General features: G+C 37.0%; 1 protein-coding gene across 6 annotated transcripts in view; it reads right to left on the reverse strand.

Annotated features, from left to right (window-relative positions):
• The window catches only part of FHIT (fragile histidine triad diadenosine triphosphatase), a 620602-nt gene that overhangs the window by 543806 nt on the left and 51081 nt on the right, over positions 1-25715 (reverse strand). For 5 of the 6 annotated variants that reach the window (XM_019280433.2, XM_010390178.3, XM_019280432.3 and 2 more), the window contains one exon: positions 17185-17883. The gene's annotated coding sequence lies outside the window, so the exon portion shown is untranslated. Of the gene's footprint in view, positions 1-8982; positions 9067-17184; positions 17884-25715 lie in introns of those variants that run through there. The other variant, XM_019280434.1, reaches the window with a different exon arrangement.

Here is a 25715-nt window from a genome sequence, read left to right on the forward strand (position 1 = left end):
AGCAAAAAACCCACCCTATTTCTACTTTAACTACAAATCAAAGAACAATTGAGTTACATGTTTATGAGCAAGTAAAGAATGCTGAACTGTCTTCAAAGACTAAAGTTATTGTGATATTATACACACAGACAACTATTATGCTCTGCTACCTAAATTTTAGGTATTTATCCACTTAATACACAGTGAAAAATCCACAGTTATGCAGCCTTATGTATCTTAATTTCCTGCTTTCCATAGAAATGCTTGATGCATACTACTACATAAGCAAGCCTCATGCAAATTCAGAAGAGCCATTAAAAAGTAACTTCCAATTTTCTTGTTTTTCTCACCTGGCATTATTAATTTAGGCAGCAGACACAGGACCAGTGCATTTATTTTTAAATACGCTGGCATTAATCTTTGCAAACATAACTACACCAGCACAACTTAACCACTGTGAACAAAGCAGAAGTCAGCACTTACTCTCTAAGATTTGGAGACCCTCAGCATATCAACTTTCTTTACATTTTCCCTCTATCACTCAGCACTTTCATCTGATAGGGAAGCCACGTGGCTAAAGAAGTTGTCCTGTCAGCTTTATCTTTAATCTCTGCAGTCAGATTTGTGAATGTAACAAAGTGTAAGGCAATGTTTGTCACTGCAATGTAAGAAATACCTTTAGAGTATCATCTTTCTGTAATTAGAGACTACAAAGGGATAATAAATACATACATCAATGTTTGGCCTATATATTAATAATTATGTTTAGTTTGTACAGCTCCTACTGCATGAAAAAGGTCTGTACTAATAGATGTTGCTTCCCTCTACTGCTTTAATGCCACCATTGTTTGGTCACTAACACTGAACTCATCCAGCACCCCTGTACATGGAGAGGGGAGCCAAGGTGAAGCAATTTAGGCCAGTTCCAATTTCCTCTGAAGTTAAAGGGGACTGCCCTGAATGTCAGAGACAACTCAACACAGACAAAAGATCAATTTGTACAAACCCAAGTTTAATCTGGAAGATGATTAACCACCAAACAGAACTAATTACCAAAGGAAGTGGACACTTATCCCTCTTCAAACAAAGACAAGCTTTCCAGGAGATCCACTTCTGCCAAGCATGTTACCTGTCTCCATCGAGGGAAATGAGTGACATTTACATTGCCCACACAGGAGATCAAACAAAACACTTCAGTGATCTCTTCTGATCTCTACTCCTATGAATCTCTATCACCCTTGTAACCCTAGGTACGTACAATTTTACTCTAAGTTTAGCACAAAAATAAATACGAACTTGTGCAAAACCAAAATTTTTTGAGTCTTTCCCTCAGTTTTCCTGGAAAAATTGACAGAAATTACTTCTTCTCTGAACCTCATTGCTGCTCCCAAAAAAACTCCCACTTCTACCCTCTTCCCTCTTTTAATTTCAGAATTGCTCCTAAATTATAATGGTTCTTCAAATTATTTAGACTAGCAAGATTTGGCTACATAAGGAGTAAGATACCCATTTCAATAAAAACACATCAAGTCAAGGAAAAAAGCTGCACATCTTTTAGCTAGGAACTTCAGAGTTAGGAAATAAGACCACAGATTTCAGGTGCTTTTGTCTTCACTATTGCTGAAAATAATTAGAGGGATTTTAAGTGTGCCTATTTACATTATATATGCATGTTTTTATCAGCATGCATTTGGGTTATTCCCTCAGAAATCCCTCTCTCTTATCCACAGAAAATCTGATTCAGGTTTCAGAGTTTTTACTGGGAAAAGGAAAACAATATACGAAATACATTTTAGCCTTTATATGTTATGGGTTTTGTGACAGAAGCAGCAAGCTTTCTCTGCTGTTTAAAATGTTTGCGTTCACCTACATTTTACTTCTGAGCTTGTTTTGGATATTCTTCATCTGTGACATTGCCATTGATTTATTCTGGTCAGAAAACATAGGATTTATTTCTGTTGAGCAAACCAGTGGGCTTTCTGAATGGATTATCATCAACTTTTTTTTTCTTTTTTTTTTTTTTTTTTTCTACTACTACTGGTTTTCCCAATGAACTGCACTCTGGGAAGTTCATTACACACTTAGTCTTCAAGACCACCAGAAGTCATTCTGCTTCTGTGTCATGCTCTCAATGATTATATATTGTGTAAGTGCTATCTATAATGACCAGGCAAACCAAATTCAGCTGAACAGCTTTATCTAATTTTTCAAACCTAGAACATTATGTCCCATTTCATTTTTATGAGACTCACTTCAAACTTTCTTCAAGCAGGTCCTGGGTACAAAGCTGATGTTTTTCTTTGTTTTTTCTTTCCACAGCTCTCTAAACCACCCCCAGAACTCATCAGATAGAACGGCATCAGTCGTTGTTGAGCTTTGCAACAGTCATATTGATCGGTACCTCCCAAAGGCACATTGTCATCATTTTACCACTGATGGGGTTATGGGCAGACACACACTTTGACATTCCCCTTAGATGTGATAAATGCAATCCTCATTTTCTCAGATCTTGTGCAATTCACCACAAATCCATCGATCACCACAGAATGACCCTTCTATTCCACTGAAACTGTGAAACCCAAAGATAGAAATATCTTCCTAATTCATATGTATGCCATATATTCCATAGTCCTATTTTTCATTAGATTGGAGTGATTCAGCTCATCATTCCCATGATGAAAATATCAACTGGTGTATTCCTTTTGATTAATGTTGTACAGCATCAATTTGAATAAAACATTAACAGGTTTCTCCCCCACTATAATCTATCTCATTTTTAAATAGCAGAGGGCATTCCTGACACGTGCCACATGTGAATCATTTTGCTTGTGGACTGCCACAATCATTATTATTATAACAAACAGAAACCAGTTGGTAGCTGTTACTAGCTGAAGTTTTACTTGGAAATTTTACTCTAGTAAAAACATTTTTAAAACTAGACATAACAGGCTAGAAAAAATTTCTTCCTATGCTTAACATAGGAAAAACCACTAATCAGAATTTACTAAGCGTTGTGCTTTGTGCATCTTTTGCCAATTTTCTCAAAACAAGTAAAAATTGGTCATGGCAAGAATAAAGCAGCCAAGTCAGCCACACATGAACTTCAAAGAGCAACCTGCACAAACTCAGAGCCCTAACATTGCTCCTATTACAAAACTACAAAGAGTGTAGAGATTATGGCAAGATATGGCCTAGGGTACAAAATTCTAGATGCACTATTTTGGGAAAATATAATAAAATCTCCATAAAGGTTTGAACACTTTAAGTGCTAAGCACGTGCTTGTGATGAAAACAGAGATGCCTGTCACTGCCCTACTGAATTATAAACTGTTCTTAGTTTTGTGTCTTAAATATACAATTAAAAGCTTTCCATCTCTCATTTCAGAGAAGGAAATTGCAATCCTTCCTTGGAAATTAACCTTCCATCTAGTTCCTGGACATGTTTTTTTAAATTATTATTTTTGAACCAGAAGCCATTTAATTATTATATGTGGCTTACATTTGCATCTCTGGAAACAGTTTTTTCTTCTCTCTCCTTCTACCATTTCATTTCAGTCCATTACCAGGGGTGTGAGCAGGTTGCTGACTATGCTGATAGGCAGGGAGCAGGGAGAAGTCCTTGCTCCACATTTCATTCAGATAATAGAAACCTGCAAGCTGCTCAGTGTGACAGATGAGCTCTGTGAGCTAAAGCAACTTGTTCTGCCTGTCAGGCTGCAAGAGCCTACAGCAGCAAGATACAATTGTGATGACACCACCATCGTGAAACTGGGTCAAACATACGGTCACTTTAAAACAGAATGTCACCCGTTCTTTCTACTTGAGGAATTTGATTCAGTGACACTAAAAGCTGTTAGATACCATTAGTTTTATATCCAGGTTCAAAATGAAACTGTTTCTTTGACCGTATTTGAGGGATCTTCTTGCAGGCCCTACTTTGCCCTTAAAGTTCATAGGAATCACAAACTGTCAAATAATGTCACTATCGCCCAGAGCAAGTGGGTGCTTTATGAGGACAATGCTCTCCATGTTGCACCAGGGAAGCTGGGCCTTTGGAGTAATATCACCATTATGGCCTTTGTGGATTAAATGCATTAAAATCATCACAGAATTTTAAAGAAAATTATACAGATATAAAATGGGTTTTTTTAATCACAGAAATAAAAGATACCTGAACTCATGCCTACACCTATTATTTGCTTTAGATCATCATCTCATACAAAAATTATTTTTTTTAGTGGAATAAAGGAATTATTAAATGAATATTAGTAAAAAAGTAAAGATAAATGAAAAGTACTATTTAATAAACTGGTCCAATTATTTCCCTCAGTCTTGGAAGATTTATTTGCATCATACTGTGATGCTGAAATATCCCATGCTATATTACAAGCATGTTCTGTTCAAAGATTAAATAACTGTGGCATACAGATAACACCACATGCTGTGGTTCTACATAAGATTTGGAAAAGCAGATGATGAGATGAAGATAGTTCTGGCCATACTCCGATATTTGATAAGCAAAATCTCGCATGTATTAAATGATGTGTAAACCTATCTTTTTTAACAGAATTACACTATGTATATGTTTCAGCACGGATAACTTTAGTCCAAAAGTACTAGAAATGTAGAAGGAAACAGTAAAGGTCTGAGATCCAAAAGTAATTTCCTTCGCAATATTTACCCATTTGTGTTGACAGTCTGAGTCAAGCTCAAATCATGGACTCGGGTCAAGAAAAAATTCCCAGCCTATTAGATTCCACAGTTTAATTTGGGTATTTCGGTACAGCATAATGAAGACATTTTATCTATTTCATGTTTTGATGTATGTATTTTTCTGGTTTATGTTACATACTTGCCTTTCTAGTTCAACACAAAAACTTTCAGGAAAAATATTTTCAAGAAAAACTTCTCATGGAGCCATTCTGTTAAAATGATTTATATTTTTGTGCAGTTAAAAACTTATATAATTCTTAAAAATAATTGTTGTTTACTTGCTTTGATTTCTAAATGTCTTTGATCTCATTCATTAATATTCATTAGACTTCTGATGTTGGACTAATGAGAATCTTACACATTTATGAGAAGCTATTTAAACAATGCTATCAATTTTTTCTCCTGACTTATGTTTTTCATCAACACTGACAATACTTAATTCTTCGTATTCTCCAGTTTTGTCTTCAAACTTCCTGAAGAGATGGTACTTGTTCTCCAAACCAAAGGGGAACTCAACAAATGCATAACTAATTCAGCCAATTTTGAGCATAGAACCCTAAGCAGATAACAAGAGAAACACATAATATATATGGACAGAATGAATAATGCTCAAAGGAAGAATCCAGCCACAACTTTTCAGCCTCAGGAGTTTACAGGCACAAAAGCAGCAGTAGTATTGCCAGAAGACAAAAGCAGCCACTGATTATTTCCCATCCCAGGTGCATACACAGCATGCAGGAACAGCAAGGCACTTGTGTGCTTTGTATTTCAGAAAACATCGGCTGTGTTCAGATTGAGTTTCCACTGTTTGCAGTCCATATCCACAGGAAGCTGAAAGGAAGAGTGTCCCAGAATGCTGCCCAGAATCACCTGCATTGCACACACGGAATAAATGAGAAGCACCCAAGGGAACCGATGCAATCCACCACAACATGGCAACAAACAGATTGAATACAATATATCAAAATTAATATATATATTTTTTTTCAGATAAAGCTACACCAGTTCGAAACCATCCATTAGAGGAGTCTATCTAGGAATTAATTCCTACACTGCAAGAGAAATAGCCATTTTAAGCTTCCTAATGAAAATAAAATAAATGTGCAAATGCAGCTAAGTACATAATTCTGCAGTGCCCACTACAGCATTTGTAGTGTATGTACCCATACACCAAATTTCCATACACAGAAAGCCACTGCTCTGGTCTCAGTATCAAATAATAACAAAAAAGTTCAAGGGCAAAGTATTCCTAATTCTAGGATTCCCAGTGTATCTCACAGAATGCTTACTACCTAATACCTCAGAATCTACTACCAACTCCAAACGTTTCAAAAGAGTTTCTTTTGTATATCAAAGTTTTCAAGATCTTCACTGGTACAAATGTTTTATTATGTGTAAAGATATGAATATGAATGTGGTTCTATATTACAACACAGTTCTGGAAAAAAAAGTAATTTTAGAAGCTTTAGCTAGCATCCAAAGTATTTATATAAGCCGGAATTCTGATTATGTGCAATACCTACCCTTATATATCACTCCCAAATGTGTTATTAATCTTCCTCTAAAGAACACTATTTCCATCTTTTCTTCATTTCTATTCTTCTCTATTCCCCTGCATGCAGATCCTGATACTTTGTCTGTAACTATGATTCTCAAGCTTACCTCTCAGAAATGTGCCATCATAGCATATGTCATACTGGGATTTTATCCCACTTAAGCAAGCCTTCTTAAAACAAGCCACACACCAGAATTAACATGACATGAGAAGTGTTAATATCACAGTACTAGAATGCAATGTTTTTTCCCCTGACACCTGGGAAAGTGAAAAACAGGAAAACATATTATTTAAGAGAAAGTTTCCAAGTAAGTCAGGTATACACAATGCTTGGGGTTTTGGGGTTTTTTGTTAAAAAACATATTCTAATTTCTAATTCAAATATCCTGAAGTTTCCCAATTTTAAATTTTTAAAATTTTTCTTAAATCACACTGTCAAGGCCTAACACCTACAGCCTCAATTGCAGCACTGCGAAGGCTACATCTCACAACAGGTATAAAACACTAAAGTTAATTAATGGACTAGGATTCAAACAGCAAAACTGGTGAAAAGCTGACACAGAAATCGTTCTCATTGGAAACACTTAGGTAAAGAGAAATGACAGTGCCTGCTACGAACAATAATGACTCAGTGGAGGAAAGCTTACAAATTATACTAATTAATAAGAAACAGACAAGAAAAATAAGAGCCTCAAAGCAGGAGTGGCATCTTGGCAAAACGCTCACAAGCAAAGGCACCTAGTCTAGGCCTCACCATCTTCTGTGTCTTTCAAAGGAGGCACCCAGCAGTCCAGTTTCTGCCCTACAAAATTAGAACCAACCAGCCTGGGCAAGCACCCGATTTACTAAAGCAATTTTTTAAACTAAAAAGAAACCAGTGTGACTTATCTGTTGCTACTAATGGCCAAGCTTGGTTACGTCCACATGGACTGCAGCAACTGCAGGTTAAATACACACTGAACCAATCTTTGGCAAGTGCCCTGCTTACAATGACATCTATTCCTTACTACTGAAAGCACCACAACTGCCCACATGAGATTTATATTCTTCTACGCATAAAAAGACTCAGAACAATTTTCTTAACCTTTCATGTAACTGCAAAATTTGTCCATCCTTCCAGTAAAATGTGCACTAAAACACACAGAGTTTTGTTAAGTTTTAGTACTATGTTCATTCAATCAGCATGTTCTGCCTCATTCAGATTCCACCTCCTTAAGTCAGAAAACAAAATGTCTGAATGATCTTGACAGGAAAATCTGATTTGGTTAAACAGCTCAAGACTTTCCAAGTGAATGCAAACTTTGAAAAAGATACTCATTTTTTAGTGAAAATCGTTATTATTGGTTTGAAAATTTCTTCATTCCTACAAGTATCATTAAAAGGTTTTTTTGTTTCAAACAATCACAAATATTTCAACCATTCTAGAGACAGAACTGGAATGCAAGGGGGCTTATATAACAGTCTTTTTTAGGACAAAAATTAGGCTTTTACAATGCAGTTTCTTTTGTATTTAATAGAAGCCCACTTCCTTACTAATTGTCACTGGTTCTGTGACCAACAACTGCAATTAGTTATGCTTCATGACACACACATGAATCCTTTTGTGGTTATATTATTCAACCTGAACATTAATAGCAGCACTGTTATAAATTCTACAGGAATTGCATCACCACGCCTATTTTATTAAAACATTTGTGGCAAGAGACAGTTAAATGCTGTGCATCCTTTAAATATATTACTCTGGTTGGGAAAATAGTTAGTCTACCCAATGAATTAAAGAATCCAAGAAACCAAAAACCAAATAAGAGTAGTATTTAATTTGTACAAGCAGTACTTAATTTAGTACTTAATAAAGATCACGTAAAATATGAAAAAAATAAAATGCATTACTAATACTGTCTTATTTTCAAGTAGACCTCATATTTACAAACAAGTTTCACTAGAAAAGTAAAACTGACAGCAAAACAAAACCAAGCAAAACAATTTTTATTAGTTCAAATGAAACTAACCAGGGCTACAGCAGTAAAAACCTAACTTCTTTTAAATTCCAAAATGAATCTCCTCTCCTGACCTTTATAGAGCTCAAGATGCATACGTACACAGAATAAACAAAATAATTTGCAAGCAAATTCACTGAGTGCACCTGACCTTTGAAACAGCACAGATAATTTTAATCAGATTTGCACAATGTTAATCTGTCTCAGGTTCCTTGTAGTAACACAAAGATGACAAAACTACTCAAGGAAAAAAAAGACAACATTTTACCAAAATAAAACAATCTTTAAATATTTTTTTAAATAGCCTAAGGGTCTCAGTCAGATTCAGAAAAGATTCCTCTGAAATTCTACTCCCTCAATATCCAGCTAAGGTGCACAATTCAGTTCTAGAGAGAAAAGCCCCTTCTACCAGTTATGCACGTTTCTGTCTCAGTTAAGTTGAAGAGCTGACACCTAAAAGAAAAAAAAAAGTCATTTACACAATCATTTTAAAAATCGGGTTTTGTAGGAGTGGCTTGTAGTTGCCTCCTTGATCACCTAGCATGCAGTGGCTGCTTAAAGCTTCTCGGTTACATTGATCATCCTAGATTTTTCAGAGATAATGACTAAAAAATACCAAGATCTGCAGCATAAATAACCTGACAAGCAGTGCTGACTAGTAAAAAACCTCTCGTTACAGAGAGCAGAAGTTCTCAGAAATATACATAAATGAGCCTTAGCTGAATTAGATGACAGCACCTTCCTCTGTGGAAGGACAGATGTTACATCAGGAGTTAAACAGCATTTATAGCCACCATTGCTTGTAACACTTGGAAAAAACAAGGGAAGAAACCTTTTACTTTATATAAGGCCCAAAGCAGGTCACTGCAAGTGGTTCTATTACTTGTGCCTGATGAAATGAGAATAATTAGCGTGGGGAGCTGAAAGCCCTGTTTAGGTTCACAATGTTCAACCTCCATCAAATTAGACCTTCCATGCCAAGAGCAACAAGAGGGTTCTGCCCAAGCTGGAAAAGACAGCATGAGAGTAAAATGTGACTAAACGCATTAAACACTTAAAAAGCTGAAGTTTGGCTTTGGTACTTTTGAGAAAAAAACAACACTAAATAGGACAAAGATCCTCATTAATTACTTGCCCAGTTCAGAGATGCAATAGGACAACACAGCTTTGTCAAATAATGTACTTTATCTACTCCTGGCCTAGTTGCTTTTAAAGCTTCACTTCTTAGTATTTAGAGACATTTTCAGTTTAATAAACCACTTAGACAATAGAACAGCTGGAAAGGAAACATAAAGTAAACTATTAGCTACATGAATTTTTAAGTATTCATGGCTCACAAATGAATTTTCTATATTGGCTGTTTCCTTGTAGAACCAGCACTACTCTTGTAATTCTTATGAGCAGTAAGGTGAGTCAGATGTGTTTCTAAAGAATTTGGTCCCCTTATCCACACTCAGATCATTGTGAGCAAACCCTGTACTATTTGACATAGCCTCTGAGACAATAAGCAAGAGAACAGCTTTCTCAAAACCAGCTTTGCTGAGAGCTAACACATGTTGAGGCGGGATCATGAACAGAGCTTTCCAGAACAGCATTCCTTCATTTGTGTGTCACTGATTAATTCTCTGAAACTGCTGTAGACCAGCCACCCCTTTCAGATTATGGCAACAATCACACTCTTCTGCCACTTTATTTTGGTCTTTTTCTCTCTCCTTTGCTCACAAAGAATTTTACAGCTTGTCTTTTGCAACAGCTATTTGATATCCTCATCTTTTCCTATTAAGGATTTTAATTTATTCAGCTTATCAGGAAGGTTGTAAAGGGACCTGATCTCTGTGTACAGACACTTGCACAGTCTGTCAGTGTGAAGCATTCTGACCTTGCAAACGGAGTCACAGAAGCCCTGGCATCTGGAAATAAATCACACTGCAATGGGTGGTTCTTTGCAATAGTGACAAATACTATTGATAACTGCATCGTTCAGTCTCAACACTCAACACAGAACCCGTTACAATGCAAGTGTTGTAAGAACTATAAAATATTTAAGAAATAATGTAGAATGATTTTATCTTTCCTAATGCTGCTTTCATATTCCTATTTCCAATGTACAATGAATGCTCACACACACGATCGAAAACTAACATTACACTAGAAAAATAAAGAAAAAACAGCTGCCAAATGGAATAGAACTTTCAGTTTCATATTTTCCTTTCAAATTTTAAAGCAATTTTCTATAGGCAAACAAAAACCTTTAAAAAAACCTGTTTTCCTCAGAAAGTAATTTTCATTTATTTGACTACTCCTATCAAAATATCTATACTAAAATGCACTGTTTTGTCTAACCTTCGAGTACCTCAAATTGTATCCTAAGATTCTTTGCACTATTTTGCTTCAATATCCAACCACCTCTAAATCTTCCCTGATTTAAAACCCGCCCCCAGTATCCTCTCATATAACTTCAAACACTAATCCTGATTTTTGTTACAAAGCTGCAGACAAGTAACTATTCACCACCTCACAACTATTTACTATCCCACACTGAACAGCCACATTGCTAGTCAGACTGCCAAGAATACTCTCCATATTCTTCCTTTTCCAATTCAGTTCTTAGTAGGACAACTCATGATAAATACATTTATAAAAATGTCTTCTATATATAATACAAATATTTCGCTACCAATATTTCACTCCAGTTTTTAATAGGCAAATAACCCTCTGTAATGATAACTGAACCAAACACTTTAGTTGACAATAGTTTGCAGCAACACACAAACAGGCACAGTAGTTTGACAATCAACACGTCCCCAAACAATAACATCACTGCAGTTTAAATCCAACTCATATAAAGGCCTGCAGAGCAATGGAAGCTGAAGTCCAGGGTTGTAACATTTTCTAGAGAAATAGCAGACAGAACATTAGGTTCTCATTCGAGCTCTGTTTGCTCTGCTGGTCTGCATTTTGGTTTTTCTATAAATATTTTTAAACAAGACTACCCATTTTCTTCAGCAAAACATCTGCCTAATCAAAAATAAGACTTAGGAACTCATAAACCTCAGATTTATGCAAGATCCCTTCTGTCCTTTCCCTGTCTCTTTCGAATATTGAATGTTTTAAAGACAAATTTTACCTGAAAATTTCTCTGCAATGAACCAAATTCTGCTCTTCTGAAATAGGATTCATCACAACCATATAATTCTTAAATATTTAATAACACAACATGAACTAAAAAGAGACTGAAAGCCTGAAATCATTAAATCATAAGGACGTGTCCCAGCACAAGAAATTTGCAGCATAGGAGGGAGTTTCATTTGTCATCACATGCAATAGCAACTGTCTCCATCAAGAATGAAGTTAATCAGCACAGACTAAATAAATTAGGTAACTCTTTAGATTGTTAACATTGTACTTTAGAATGAAGACCAATCTTTGTCTCCTCATGCTGGAAAACTTCTCTTTCAAATAAATCAATTTTGTGGTTGAAACTAAGGGGCAGTGAAATTCCTTACTGTATTTTTTACCCAAATATTTTTGGTAAGATACTCAGTTTACACAAGGGACACAAAGTGTTAAAACTATAAGAGTAAAAGGCAGAAAAGCAAACAGGTTTAAACACAAAGACTTCAGTATTTAATTTACTCTTATGATCACCGGTCATTACCTGTTTCTAAAAACAGTAAAGTTTTTCACTTTGTTCAGGTTTTAATTTTTTCTGCAATGCTTGAAAAAAAGATGGTATATGGTGCCTATTTAATTAAAGGAGCAACACAAACCTTAAGCAAGAGCATTTTAGTATAAAAGTAACTGGATCTTTATCACAAAAAAAAAAAGCAAGGAAGCTTTCATGTACAACAGAAAACTCATTTAACCTTCAAAATCTGCTAGGCAATTTTGTGAGGAACCAGAGCAACTAAAACACATATAACAATAATTAAATAGAAAAGAAAAGGTTGAGCATCACATATGTTATCTACAGAAGTTATTAAACAATAGGTGGGAATATTAATGCAAAGAATAATCATATTGTTATACTATCAAGGGCATACATCAAAGTGGAGTACCATTTTTGCAAAATCAAGGGAAAAATTGCTTTTGTTTTGGCACTTGGTTTGACATGGTATGTCAAAAGAAATTATAAAATTATAAAATGTTTTCAAGATATACTGAGTATGTTACTTAGGAAGTATTGTGCTTTAGAAGACAGGAAGAAACGAAGGCAGGAAAGTTGAAGGACACACACAGCTCTTAATGCAGCATAGGTAAGAATGGTTGCTCTGCTACTATATATTAAATAAACAAGTAATGAAGCTACTGGTTTTGATTCATGGAAATGCCAAAAAGATCGTGGATAAAGTATACAAAATTAATGGTATTTCCTTTTTTTTTTTTTTTTTTTTTAAGGGGAGTATCAGGAAGGCAGCAAAAGTCAGGTAAGGCATCAAAGTGGGAAAAACAGTGACAACAGAAAACAACAAAATCAAACATCTTTTCATTTTAGTGACCATTTAGAAAAATATTACTGTATTAATGCTATTTAAAAGCTCTTTCAAAATCCAAAGTCCCTATGGAATACTTTACTTCCTACCAGTTTAGGGAATCATACTGTTTTTACTAACAGAACACTGATGTTCATTCCAAATGCCAGCTAAAATGCAAATTTGAGCCTCGTGTGTTACCCACTGCTTTCTAACAGGCCTTCATTATCTCTTAGTTCTCAGTTAAGACTAGTGCACAAATCCAGCAAAACAGTTTAGAAGGTACTTAATTTTCAGTATTTGCATAATAACAATGAAAAGGATAAATAATATGCATACTTAGTGCCAAGCATCAACACTGTGCCAATTTAAAGTCTTATACTTTAACATTTCAGAAATAATTTTGAAAACAAATGACATATATAAAGTATTCCAACAAGTTGGTATACAATGACTTCTGAACAACAAAACACCTGCCAAGGCCAATACCTACCAGACACATCAGATTTTTAGTGACTTTACACCTTGCTAAATCTCTGCAAATGTTAATGCTAAAAAAGCTTTACATTCAGAAGAATTTATATAAATGTTTTTGACTATTCATGCAGTAAGACAGAGCATTACTTTGATACACTAACAGGCATCACGGCAGTGCCAATACAGAAATTCTGTACTTTGGAGTATCTAGAAATGTGAAGCAGACAAATGCAGCTGTTGTTATGTGCTACAATGCAAATCTGATGAGCTACACTGGGACTATTCAGTATTGCAGTGCAAATTGATGAGAGGAGAGGCACACAATCTGAATAAAATAAAAAGGTTTATTTACACCTCACCATTAGGACATTTTCTTTAGTATTGTCCAAAAGATTAAAACTAGCTTTTTTTCCTAAGACCTCTTTATAATTTTTCAAGTTTGCTAGTAGAATAGCTACACCACTTCCAAAAGGAGTAGGCCTTTAAATGCACTCAATAAATTTGAAAAATTCTACGCTGTTACCATAACAATCTGCAGGGACCTATGCAAACACCTGCTCCCCTCTGTAGGTACCCTCAGCCCTCCCACCCTGACACATCTCCCTCAGGGATTACAGTCTTGGGAACCTCCATTTAGGGGCCTTTTACAGCTTGGGATTCCCCCTCACAATCAATGCACTGGTGGAGGAGAGCTCTTTAAACAACTTTCCAATCTGTTCCTTGTAGAAAGACAGTTAGCAGACTGTCATGAAATTTAAGGGAAGGGAGGAGGAACTAGTCTTAATTAAGGGCTTCTGCAGAAACTCTCTGAACAGCTGAATCACTTAGAGAACAAGTACAATCTAATTGTACAGTCCCAAATAACTCTGCCTGGACACAGTGGGTGCTGGGTTAGTCATAAACAGGGCCAGATCCAGCCCTTTCCAACTGGAATAACATTCAACTAATGCCAGTCATTTTTACCAGTAAAGCTTTCTACATGCTGATTATGAAACTGCTTTTCTCTTACAACACAATTTTATCCTTAGTTTGTGTGCACATTATTAAGTGCAGAGGCACCTCCTTCACTACAAAAATTTACGTGCAAAAGTGAAAGGCTTCAAATTCTGACATTGACTATTGAGCACGGATATTCAGAATTATCCTGTACCTTTAGAGACAATCATATTTCCCTCCCTGGTTCTCAAAGGAACCCAGAAGGCATTTTATCAGCAAACAAAACAAACAAAGATTTGGTTAGGCCTTTAAAATAATAAATAAAAACAAGCAAACAAAAAACCACATTTACATATGAATTTGAGCACTAAACTCGGAAAATAGGAGTTATAAACTACAACGATGCACAAGGAACACATTGCACCAAACATATCTAAGTTTTATTTGATAAATTACTGGTGGAGTAGAGAAAGATGAGAAGAATGAACATAATTTATTAAGACTTTCTTTAAAGTGTCCATCTCCCTCTAGAGCTTATGGAAATAACAAAGCAACAAAACCATGTAGCCCTGTAAGAATAACTTAAATCTAAGAGAGAAAAAATCTAAAGGAAGGCAAAAAAGACATTTCAGATATTAGCTTAATAAGGAGAAAATATGGATGATACTGGTCAACTTATATTGATGAACAAAATAAAACATTGCCTACACAGCAGCAAAATACTCGAAAATAATCAATTTGCATTTTTTAATCATTCTCCTATTAGGATCTGAGCTACAGAAGTCAACAACGTTTTTCTTGGAGACTTAATATGTCAACATTTGCCCTCTGTAGTAAACATGGCCAGTTTGTCTGAAGCTGTTTATTTACACACTAAAGACATTCTATACACAAATCAGCTGACAAAGTTGGAAAGCAACAGTATTTTTAACCTTGGCAGAAATAGGCAAAATTATAAATATATGAAATAATATAAACAAATGTAATTGACATAATTGAAGCTGCAGATACTGGAGAAGAAAGAATGACTGACATATAAAACTGAGTAATTCAATTTACTGCAAATTCACAAACGGATTCATGTGACAAATGACAAAATGAGTATGAGAGGATTATACATTGTAACTATAAAAAGGCAAATCCTATAAAGTACATACACAGTTATAATATGAAAGACAAGTGGATAATCCCATGTTTAACATTAAGTTATATGAGTTGACCCATTGTTTCCAATAGCATCTCTATATCCTCCAATTTTCCCAGCATGTAAAAGTATTACCTTGGCCACTAGCAAAGTCAATGGAAACTGAAAACATACAGTTCAAAGGCTGTCAAACTAAAATATTTTACTATCAGTACAGGCTTTGTGTAACACACTATTCTCATTGCACTCTGAGACATAAACCATAATCAAAGAAAACAAAATTATAAGAAGCTGAATAAAACCATATGAAAAATGGATTCAAATAAAATAAATGTTTAATAAATAAGTGAATGAAAACAAATAGGCTCCACAGCTTTCACATATTGCTGCCTTAATTCTTCTAAGTTTTCTCACTACAATACCAATTAAATTAGCACTATTATAACAGCATATTTTGAGGAGATTGAATTAGAACTTGCATCAGAAGTGCTATACTTGGAAATGTAACAGCTCCCATTGAATGAAACTAGCAACATCTCTGCCCAAATGTCTCACAAGGGAAAAAAAATAAACAAGCTGAAAGAAATAAACTAAAGGTTTCATAGTAAGTGGTGGAATTGACAAGCAAACTAAACTCAGCATTTGTTAGCACTCTGCCTAACACAGGAAAAAAGCAGCATGTGTACGTGTAGAATTTCTTTACACAGGATGTAACTTTTGAAGATAGGAACAGTACTCTGCTATCATTCAAAGATTTAAAACTACTCAGAATGTCTAAAAGTGCATTTGAAGGGAAATGTGAAAGCAGGTTATGTAATCGGGGGGCCTGCTATTTATTGGAGATAAGAGACATCTTGTCCTGAAAAAAAAGGCAACATATTTAATGTCATTTTTCCATTAGACATTTCAGTGATTCAATTTAAAATTAAGATCTTAGCACATGGTCTGGAATGTCTCACTTCAATCACCAACATCCAACAGTCAAAAATTAAATACTTAAAAAACTGCTTACAGGTGACATATTGTGCAATTGTTCTTTGAACTGAACTTTGTATTTTCCTCTTCTTAAGAGTGTTAAATCATTTAAGATTTTTAATTACACCATACCCCACAAAAATAGTTTAAATCTAAAATATTTTTTTGTCACAAAAGCAACTTTCAGCTGAAAATCCCTGAGCTCACATTTTAGGTTCCAGCCTAGAACCAAGAACAAGAGGACTATTTGGGGAAGGAGGTAGGGAGTGGGGCTTTTTGTTGTTCTTCATCTTGATTTTACTAATTTCTTAAATGAGTTACTGGGAATCTGCAATATGAATCTATTCCTTGGACACATGGTATCCTTGGAAAAGCATAGCTACCTTTGCCCTGGGTATGGTATTGTCACCCAGCCTACCCGTGTTCAGCTAAAATAATTTAGGAACTGATATAAAAGCACTTGATCCATCACTTCGACAACGTGCGTAAGGCACCTAAAATGGCTTTAAGCGTTACTGCCTCACGCAGGAATTTAAAGTTAGGCGATTGCTCAGTCTCGGTGATCCAAGCACGGGCTGGTTGTTGCAATGACTGCCTTGCGTTTTGCTGGAGCGTGGGAATTAATGGATCTGCTGTAACACACCGTATTTCTGCCGCTCCCCGAGGGGCCACAGCAGCGCTCACGAGGGTCCAATAAAGCACTTTTCATTAGAGCGAAACGTGCCCACGAGAGTATTTCAATGTCGGAGCGGAGGGACAGGAGGATGACGGCGCAGTGAGGACGCGGAGGGCACAGGGGCGGCACCGCCTCAGGGAGCGGGGGCAGCGGTGCCCTAGGACTCCCCCTCAGCGCCCGCCGCCCGCTCCTCCCGCTGGAACGATCCGCAGCGGGGACAGGGAGAAGGAGGGTGAAATTAACACAAAATGGAGACTTACAGTCCTGCTGTGACACGCGTGCGCGGCCCCGCCTCTGGTGGCGCAGGGCCGGAAGGCGGGGTCGTCGCTCCGTCAAGGGCTCGCCGGGACGGTGGCTGAGGGGCTGCGGCGCCGTAGGGGCTGCGGCCGATTTCTCTGCCTGTGGTGGGTTTTGCCGCTTGTGGCGGGCACAGGAGGACCGTGAGGGGAGCGGCTCCTTGGCCGCGGTAGCCGCCCCTTAGGTGCCAGCCCCCCCGGCGATACGGGACACCTGGGGAGTGCAGGAGCACCGTGCCCAGGGCCGGCCGTACCCGAGCTGAGCCCGCAGGGAAAAGTCTCACAAATTGTGTGGACTCTTCCCATGGCAATACGAGTAGCTCACACCATTATAAGTAGGGAAGCAGTGTCACAGTGTGTGCAGTGCTTGTGCAGCTGCGCCGGGTATCTGGTTTTGGACCCCACTGGAGACAGGAGTTGCAGTGCTGCTGTCCATTTTACTCTCACGTTGCCTTACTGTTCAGTTCTGTGTAGCAGCAGTGAGACTGTCACTCTGTGCCTCAGTCGTGAATTCCCTGGCGCAGACACGGATGTTTGTTTGAGCTCCTTCAGTTCAGTATTGGAGTCACACAGGGCCCTCTGTAGCAGCAGCTTCTTCCAGAGCACCACGTCCAGCACCATCATCAGCTTCTGCCATTCTGTATTTCTTCTTCCACCCTTTTCCTAAAGGAATAAAGCATGATTAGTGCCTTGCTCTTGTTCAGTTGGACTGAGCTTCTTTTGGTAAAGACAAAATCTTACAGCAGAAAGCCAGGTTTCCAATGGGTCTTTTGGTTTGTAGAGAGATCATTTTCAATTTGGTAGCCAAGAAAGTCTCTTACACAGCTACTTTTATATATATCCACTGTAGGGGAATGAAGTTGCTAAACATTACTGTTATTCCAGCACTTCGAGTAATCAGAGAGGCTGGGCTCAAGCCCAAACCTTGAACTTTATTTTACATACTAAAGAACATTAGTATGAAAGACAGGTTTGATATATTTGCTGGAGCCAGTACCACTAAGAATTAATGCAGTTCGCTCTTGCTGCTGTATTCATGAACACTGCCACAAATAATGACCAATACTCCAGTTATCATGGTTTATCCTGGAAACTCATATTGAAGACGTTGTCACTAATCCATGAATATGGTATCAACTGTCATTATTTAACGCCAGTAGAATGCCAAGATTGCCTTTTGATGCCATTGCTGTGCATAATGTCTCAGTATCTGTACTTCCATACAGCAAAGTCCCTTGTCCAATCCCAAAAATCACTCCATGCTGAAGTGACAGCATCAATTCCCCTGCTGTTACACATTTTGTCAGCCCTTTGTGATACTGCACAGCAACAGGTCCCTTGAGACATTTGTCTGCAAAGCTACCCCAGATATGTCCCTTTTACGGTGTGTGCACCTGTCTTCTAGGATTATGCAATTGAGAATCCAGTAGTGGCTGCTCCTCCTATATGCACTGGATCCTGAGAAACATCCTGACCACTCATTTTGTTTACAAAAGCAAACACAGTGGGAGCAATTCCCTTATCTAGTACAAGTGAAGTATTTTGCCATCACAAGGTCACTTTCTTTCTTAATGATCATACTTTTCCCTTCCTGACATGCTTTACTGTCATTAATTGTTAAGGAGACCATATAATTAGTAAAAGCAAAGACCATCAGACTTGTGTATGGACCATTTTGCTGCCGTTTGCAGATGGAATTCCAAATCAAGGGATACTGTGTGAGATGATGTGCCCATCACACTCTGATGAAAATACACTCCTATTCTTTTATGTGAGTTGTCCCTTGTTGACTCATATTTTTAAATAGGATTCAAAAACATTTCCTCTTTTAAGGTCAGCAAGAAAAGTTAAAACTTTAAGACAGCTTTGTTGTCCCAAACACATACTCATGATACTGTGAAAACACTTTACTGAAGTATATGCTGAAAAAGCAGACACTCCAGTAAAGCAGCACATCAGAAAATCTGCTTAAATATGTCAGAAAGTTTTAAAACCAACAAAAAAACCCCACCAACGAACAACCCTGAATGTTATTCAACTGTGTTGAAAACAAACTGCAAATTCTAATCTCTTTGAATAGCTCTAGACATAATTCTCCACTTCTAACTCTGCAACCTCTGTCTGTAACCAGAGATTATGTATTATGTAAATACTTGGGACTGCTAAAATATGTGAGAGACACACAAAGAGGTGGGCTACTGCCACATCAGAAGCCTTGGCTTACCAAAAAACCAGCTTTAATATTCTATTACTAACGGAGAAATATAATACATACGCAGAAGTGAAGTGTGTTTCTAGATAATATGCTTCTAACATTCAGCTGAGCATGAAATCTCTTGAAGAAAAGCCTGATAGAGATCCCAGGAAAACATTCCTTTAGTTCACTGCTGCTTATTTGTCCAATGAGGCAGTTCACTTTGTTCCTCAATACTGGGCTACTTTATACTTATGAAGAAAGTATTTTTCCTCCCTCTAATCCTAAGAGGAGCATGAGCCCTTAATATCTGGACTTTGCCAATTTCACAGTTTCAGTAAGTCAGGTCCTTATAAAAGGTGTTTTGCCTGTAAAATGATACATGAGAATCTATCTTCCTCTGTGATGCATGAGAATTGTATTTCTTTTTCAGTGAATTCTATGGTTTTCATGTGAAACTATCTTACATGATACTAAATTACAAGCCTTAGAGTTGTGATGTTACATAGCATGTATTGTTTGTTTTTCAAACAAACTTTTTATTGTCTTTTGCCTCAATATTTGTTGTGTATCCAAGAAGTAGGAACATAGTAGTTCTGAAGAAGTAAAAATGGTGTAAGTAAATGAAAATCCTGCAGTTTTTTCCTATAACAAGGTGATTCTTCTCATGGTCTTTCTGCTGGGTTGTGCAATTTAAAGTGCGTGTTTACTTCTTCTTTTTGTGTGAAATGATATAATTCACAATCCACAAGCTTCTGTGAGATCTTAGTGTGTAGCCATCAGAAAATCAGCAAACTATCATAGGATTTTTTTAAGAAGTTTTCACTCCTTTATTTCGTATTCAATTCTAAAGCTATATTTTGTTGGTTTTATTTAGCTGGGATACAGAGATTGTAATGTGTTGAATTAGCACTATTCTAAGCGGGCTGGGCCTTAGGCGTTCATACACAGTTTCACTTCCACTTCTTCATTACTGTGATGCAGGTTTGCTCTCACTAAGAGACTTTTCTTCAAGACACAGTGTATTTCCACCGGTCAACTCACCAACTACTTCTTTAGGACCAACTGGCTGTTCCTTCTAACTTGCTTTTAGTCATTTCTCTTTTCCTCAAAACCAGGAACAGATTCATGTTTCAGGCAGAGTAACAATGATACTGCATCTAACCAAAACAGCCCCTTTTGTGAAGCCATTCATTAATTCCTCTCTGGTAACTTGTTACCACCAGATGTCTGCTGAGTTTACACCTCTGTGCATTTCCCTTGACTATGCCCACAAGACATCCACAAATGACTCTGAATTTTCAATAATAGCACCACATCCTTTTTTGAACCTTCCTCTTCCCTACCTCAGCAGCTGCAGCTTACCACAGAACTGCAGCCTCTCTTTGTGTTAGGTGTTGTACCTCTCTGTCGGGTGAAGGACTCTACAAACAGCACAAGAGTGTAAGATTGCTTTTACTTTCAGAATAAGGTTCATCACTCAGGGTTTCAGGAAGTGAGTTTTGCACGGAAAGTAATGAGAAATATTCTACATCCAAACCAGGAAAACATTTCCAGGTTTATATCAACAAGTAAAGTACAAAATGTTCTGGTTTCCCATAAGAAGCACTGGCAGTGAAGCCTACCCCTGCCAATAATGAAGCACATCTGAAGGAGAACTCGAAGTTCTATCTAAGCATGAGGAGTGGAGGCACATTTCCCTCCAGAAATAGGCATTCACTGAACGTGCTCACCAGCAGTAGGTGCAATTAGCTATGTCCAATTTACATTTGGAGCACAAAGGACCAGTTTTCACAGCATGCTTAAAACAGCAGACACAAGATGGGGTTTGTGAACACAATGTACAGTTTCTCAGTTCAATGGGAAACTTTACAAAATGTATGTGCAAGGTATAATTACAGCATGCCACAAATAAAATTTCAAAAGGATAATTGAAACAACACTCATATTCTTGGAAAAAGAAGCTGGTTAATTGATGTAGGTTCACAGATGTGTCACAGCACACAATACAATTAATAAAATATAAACACCAATTTTCAAATCAACACAGCTTGATAATTTGAATTCAAATTTTAAGAACAGCAAAAAACCCTAAAAAACACCACAAGTCTTTCTTTCATCTGTTTCCTTTTTCATGCTCTCTGTGGCCATTCAGACTAGTAGGAAACCAGCCAATTTAGTCAGAAAACTTTGCAGCATAGGAGGGAGTTTCATTTGTCATCACATGCAATAGCAACTGTCTCCATCAAGAATGAAGTTAATCAGCACAGACTAAATAAATTAGGTAACTCTTTAGATTGTTAACATTGTACTTTAGAATGAAGACCAATCTTTGTCTCCTCATGCTGGAAAACTTCTCTTTCAAATAAATCAATTTTGTGGTTTGAAACTAAGGGGCAGTGAAATTCCTTACTGTATTTTTTACCCAAATATTTTTGGTAAGATACTCAGTTTACACAAGGGACACAAAGTGTTAAAACTATAAGAGTAAAAGGCAGAAAAGCAAACAGGTTTAAACACAAAGACTTCAGTATTTAATTTACTCTTATGATCACCGGTCATTACCTGTTTCTAAAAACAGTAAAGTTTTTCACTTTGGTTCAGGTTTTAATTTTTTCTGCAATGCTTGAAAAAAAGATGGTATATGGTGCCTATTTAATTAAAGGAGCAACACAAACCTTAAGCAAGAGCATTTTAGTATAAAAGTAACTGGATCTTTATCACAAAAAAAAAAAGCAAGGAAGCTTTCATGTACAACAGAAAACTCATTTAACCTTCAAAATCTGCTAGGCAATTTTGTGAGGAACCAGAGCAACTAAAACACATATAACAATAATTAAATAGAAAAGAAAAGGTTGAGCATCACATATGTTATCTACAGAAGTTATTAAACAATAGGTGGGAATATTAATGCAAAGAATAATCATATTGTTATACTATCAAGGGCATACATCAAAGTGGAGTACCATTTTTGCAAAATCAAGGGAAAAATTGCTTTTGTTTTGGCACTTGGTTTGACATGGTATGTCAAAAGAAATTATAAAATGTTTTCAAGATATACTGAGTATGTTACTTAGGAAGTATTGTGCTTTAGAAGACAGGAAGAAACGAAGGCAGGAAAGTTGAGGGACACACAGAGCTCTTAATGCAGCATAGGTAAGCATGGTTACAATCTTTGGTCTTTGTCAAACTAAGCCTAGTCTTACAGACAAGCTCAGGGTGAGAAATATGGTTCATATGGATTTACAGAACTTACATAAAATTCAAAAATTTTTACATGAAGGGTTTCATTTTGAGAAGCTTGAAATTATCTTTTCCCTCTGAAGATTTCATAAGTTAAGTCGGTTTAGAGCTCTGTTTTACAGAGAAAAAGGGACTAAATTTCTCTTGTAAGCATCTCACTGGAAGTAACAAAACCAATCAGAGGTTTACTCAAATGTATTTTAAACTGGTTGATGGACTAATGTTGAAGGGCTTGGTATAGCTATGGAGTAATTTTTCTAAAATTTCCATATGTCAGTGACACAATGTCATTTAAGGACCTTTTTTCTAAATCACATAAAACCAATTTCAATCGGTTATTGTTTTTAATCAAATTCTGCTAGCCTATCTTAGAGCTTGTCCTTTGAATCCATAGATTACCTGAAGGAAACTTACCTTGAGAACAGTATAATAAAGTATTGACAAAAATGTAACTTACCCTTTGACAATACTTGTGCTTGTGAAAAACATTCAGTGGTTGAAACAGCTGTGCCAGGAGCTACTTAAATGCAGTTGCACTCTTGATTAGACCACAGAAAACTGAGAAAGCTGAAGAGTTTCCACACTCCTGATAGCTTAAATGTTTTGTGTTTTCCTTTTTGTGCTCTATTTTGAGTAGGTAAGGGATATTCTGGTATTTTTAGATTTATTTTTGTTTGGTTTCCCTGGAAAATGCTTTTTTCAAGGGGATGGGGGGATTTAAAACTGACTGTAGGTTTCATAAACTCTGTCTGCTCATACCTCTGTGAGTATCTATGCAGTCAGCAAAGGAGAGGAGCTAGAAAACACAGGAACAAGTTTTAAACTGTTCTAAAATACTCTCTCATAGTAATTTTTATTGCAGCATATTTTGACCTTTTAAGTCATAAGGAACTGATATTATTACTGTACCTTTGGTAAATGGGAATCATCAAACTACTGTTCCTCAAAATCATTCGGAACAGCTGCAAGGACAGTTGATCTCTGGAGCTGCTGGTGGGGAAGCAGTGCACAGAGTAGCACAGTCTCTCCCTGGTCCCATGCCATGCTACCCATGTCAGATAAGGCACTGGGAACAACTGAGAACAGTGGTCCTCCCCTTCTGACCTGCCAAGCTGTCTCTATAGATCTCGTGTCACTGCGAAGAGGGCAGAGTGAGCCTCCACAATGGAAATGGCACAGCACAAATACCCAGTGCAAATTCAAACTTAGTGTAAGTGACTTCTGCAAGAGGAAGCTTCGCACCAGGTGTCACAATTATGATTCGGACATTAAGAAACTTTGGTTTGGTGCCATTTCTTACCCAACATAAATCACAAATATGACCTGAAAAATTCTTTATTTGGCAGCTGTTGCCAAACAGTTTTCTCAACTCCTGTTCAGAATGTGTAAAAATTATTACTTTAAGCATTAACTGGATGTCAATATGCTTTTTGTTTGTTGACATTGGGTTAGGATCACTAATAGTTCGGGTAATATGTATTCTTGTTTATATTTGGGAGTTTTAATGAAGGACATATGGCCCTGTCTTGTATTTCTTTCAGTAAGAAACCCATGGAGTTTTGAATAGGTGTTCCTTGCCTAACAGAAGACCATGACCAGTTTTCTCTGGCATTAATCTGGGAATATAGCCTGCAAGTAGGAAGGCGGCACTAGAAGCAGGCATGGCCCTGTGCAAAGACTGACAAAAATTCACAGCACTCAGTGTCACAGTCTCAGCACAGTCTTGTCACTTTATTCTCACCTATATCACTCCTTTGGGGAAAGGAAAGCATTCCAAACTGGAGCAGTAAAGTGCCACTACCAATGGTTGGAGAGAGGGAGAATCTAAAGGGGTGTGGGTTTATTGATGATTCACAGTAATTAACTGAAGGCTGCCACTCTGCTTTCTCTTTCATCAGTACTCTTTGGCCATGGCTGCTGTGGGCTCCCTAGCAAGCGTTTAGAAGTGAGCCTTACCAGCTGAGACTAACCTTATAAAAATACAAGCTGCATGAATGAATCAAAAGCTATATTGCTAAATTCTAGGGGAAGACCAAGATATTTGAGGTTTCAAATCAGTCCCTTATAAGCCTCCCAACTGGATTCATTATGAAGCTGCTTGTCTTTTAGAACAAAATAATTCAATAGAGAAACTCAATGGTCTTTAAATTGTTGGTTTGCTTTCATACTTTTTTTTTTTTTGTGAAAAAGGTTAGAGTACAAAGCAGAACTGCATACCTATCACAAGAAACTTCTAAGCAAAACAAAATTAGCATGAGAAGCAAATAGAGCAATACAGAGAAAAATGGTGCTACTCAAGAAACAGATAGTACTGTTAAGATCCCTTAGTTGGCAAGACAGCAAGCCTGGAGTGATTGCCAACAGAGTGGCAACAAAAACATTCAAATAAATTCCAGTCTCGCAAACATGAGGCCACACAGGAACATTTAAATGCAATGTAGTATGCTTCCTTAAATAAGTGGTGGGAAAAAAATCCTTTTATTTTGGTAGAGGAGAATTTTATATTTGTTAGAGGAGAATGACTATAAGCTATAGGCAGAATTTTAACCTAGCTTGGCATTCCACTCAGGCAGTGAGTAGGCAAAAAGGCTTGACTTAGCTGATATATTTTATGATTCCTGTAAGATGGGGAAGGATTCTCTAGTCCTCACTCAGTCCTCAAAATGCACTCTCTGCTTAAAAGCAAAGCAGGATGCAGTTGGATCTGGTAACACCATAGCACAATACAATGGATAGATTTGGAATAGGATGTAGATAATAGGATATGTAGAAACTCAGTAAAAGACTATTCCATCTTGCAGCAGCAGTGTTCGAAGGAGTGCAACCCTGTCCTTGGGCACTGAGGTGAAATTATAACCAACTTACAGTGCTGAAAAAGAAGGTTGCCATGTTTTTTCCTAATACCTACATTCTCAGTTCTACCCTTTGCTATGATCTGTCTCCACAGGGAGCAGAATCTGGCTCTGGCTGCTCTAAAATTTTTATGTGATGTTTGATAAATGACTCTTGGTTTCAGTCTCTTTTCCATAAGACTTCATTTGAATTTTAATATATTTAG

Source organism: Corvus cornix, chromosome 12 (genome assembly GCF_000738735.6).
Source record: "Corvus cornix cornix isolate S_Up_H32 chromosome 12, ASM73873v5, whole genome shotgun sequence".
NCBI classification, from domain to species: domain Eukaryota; kingdom Metazoa; phylum Chordata; class Aves; order Passeriformes; family Corvidae; genus Corvus; species Corvus cornix.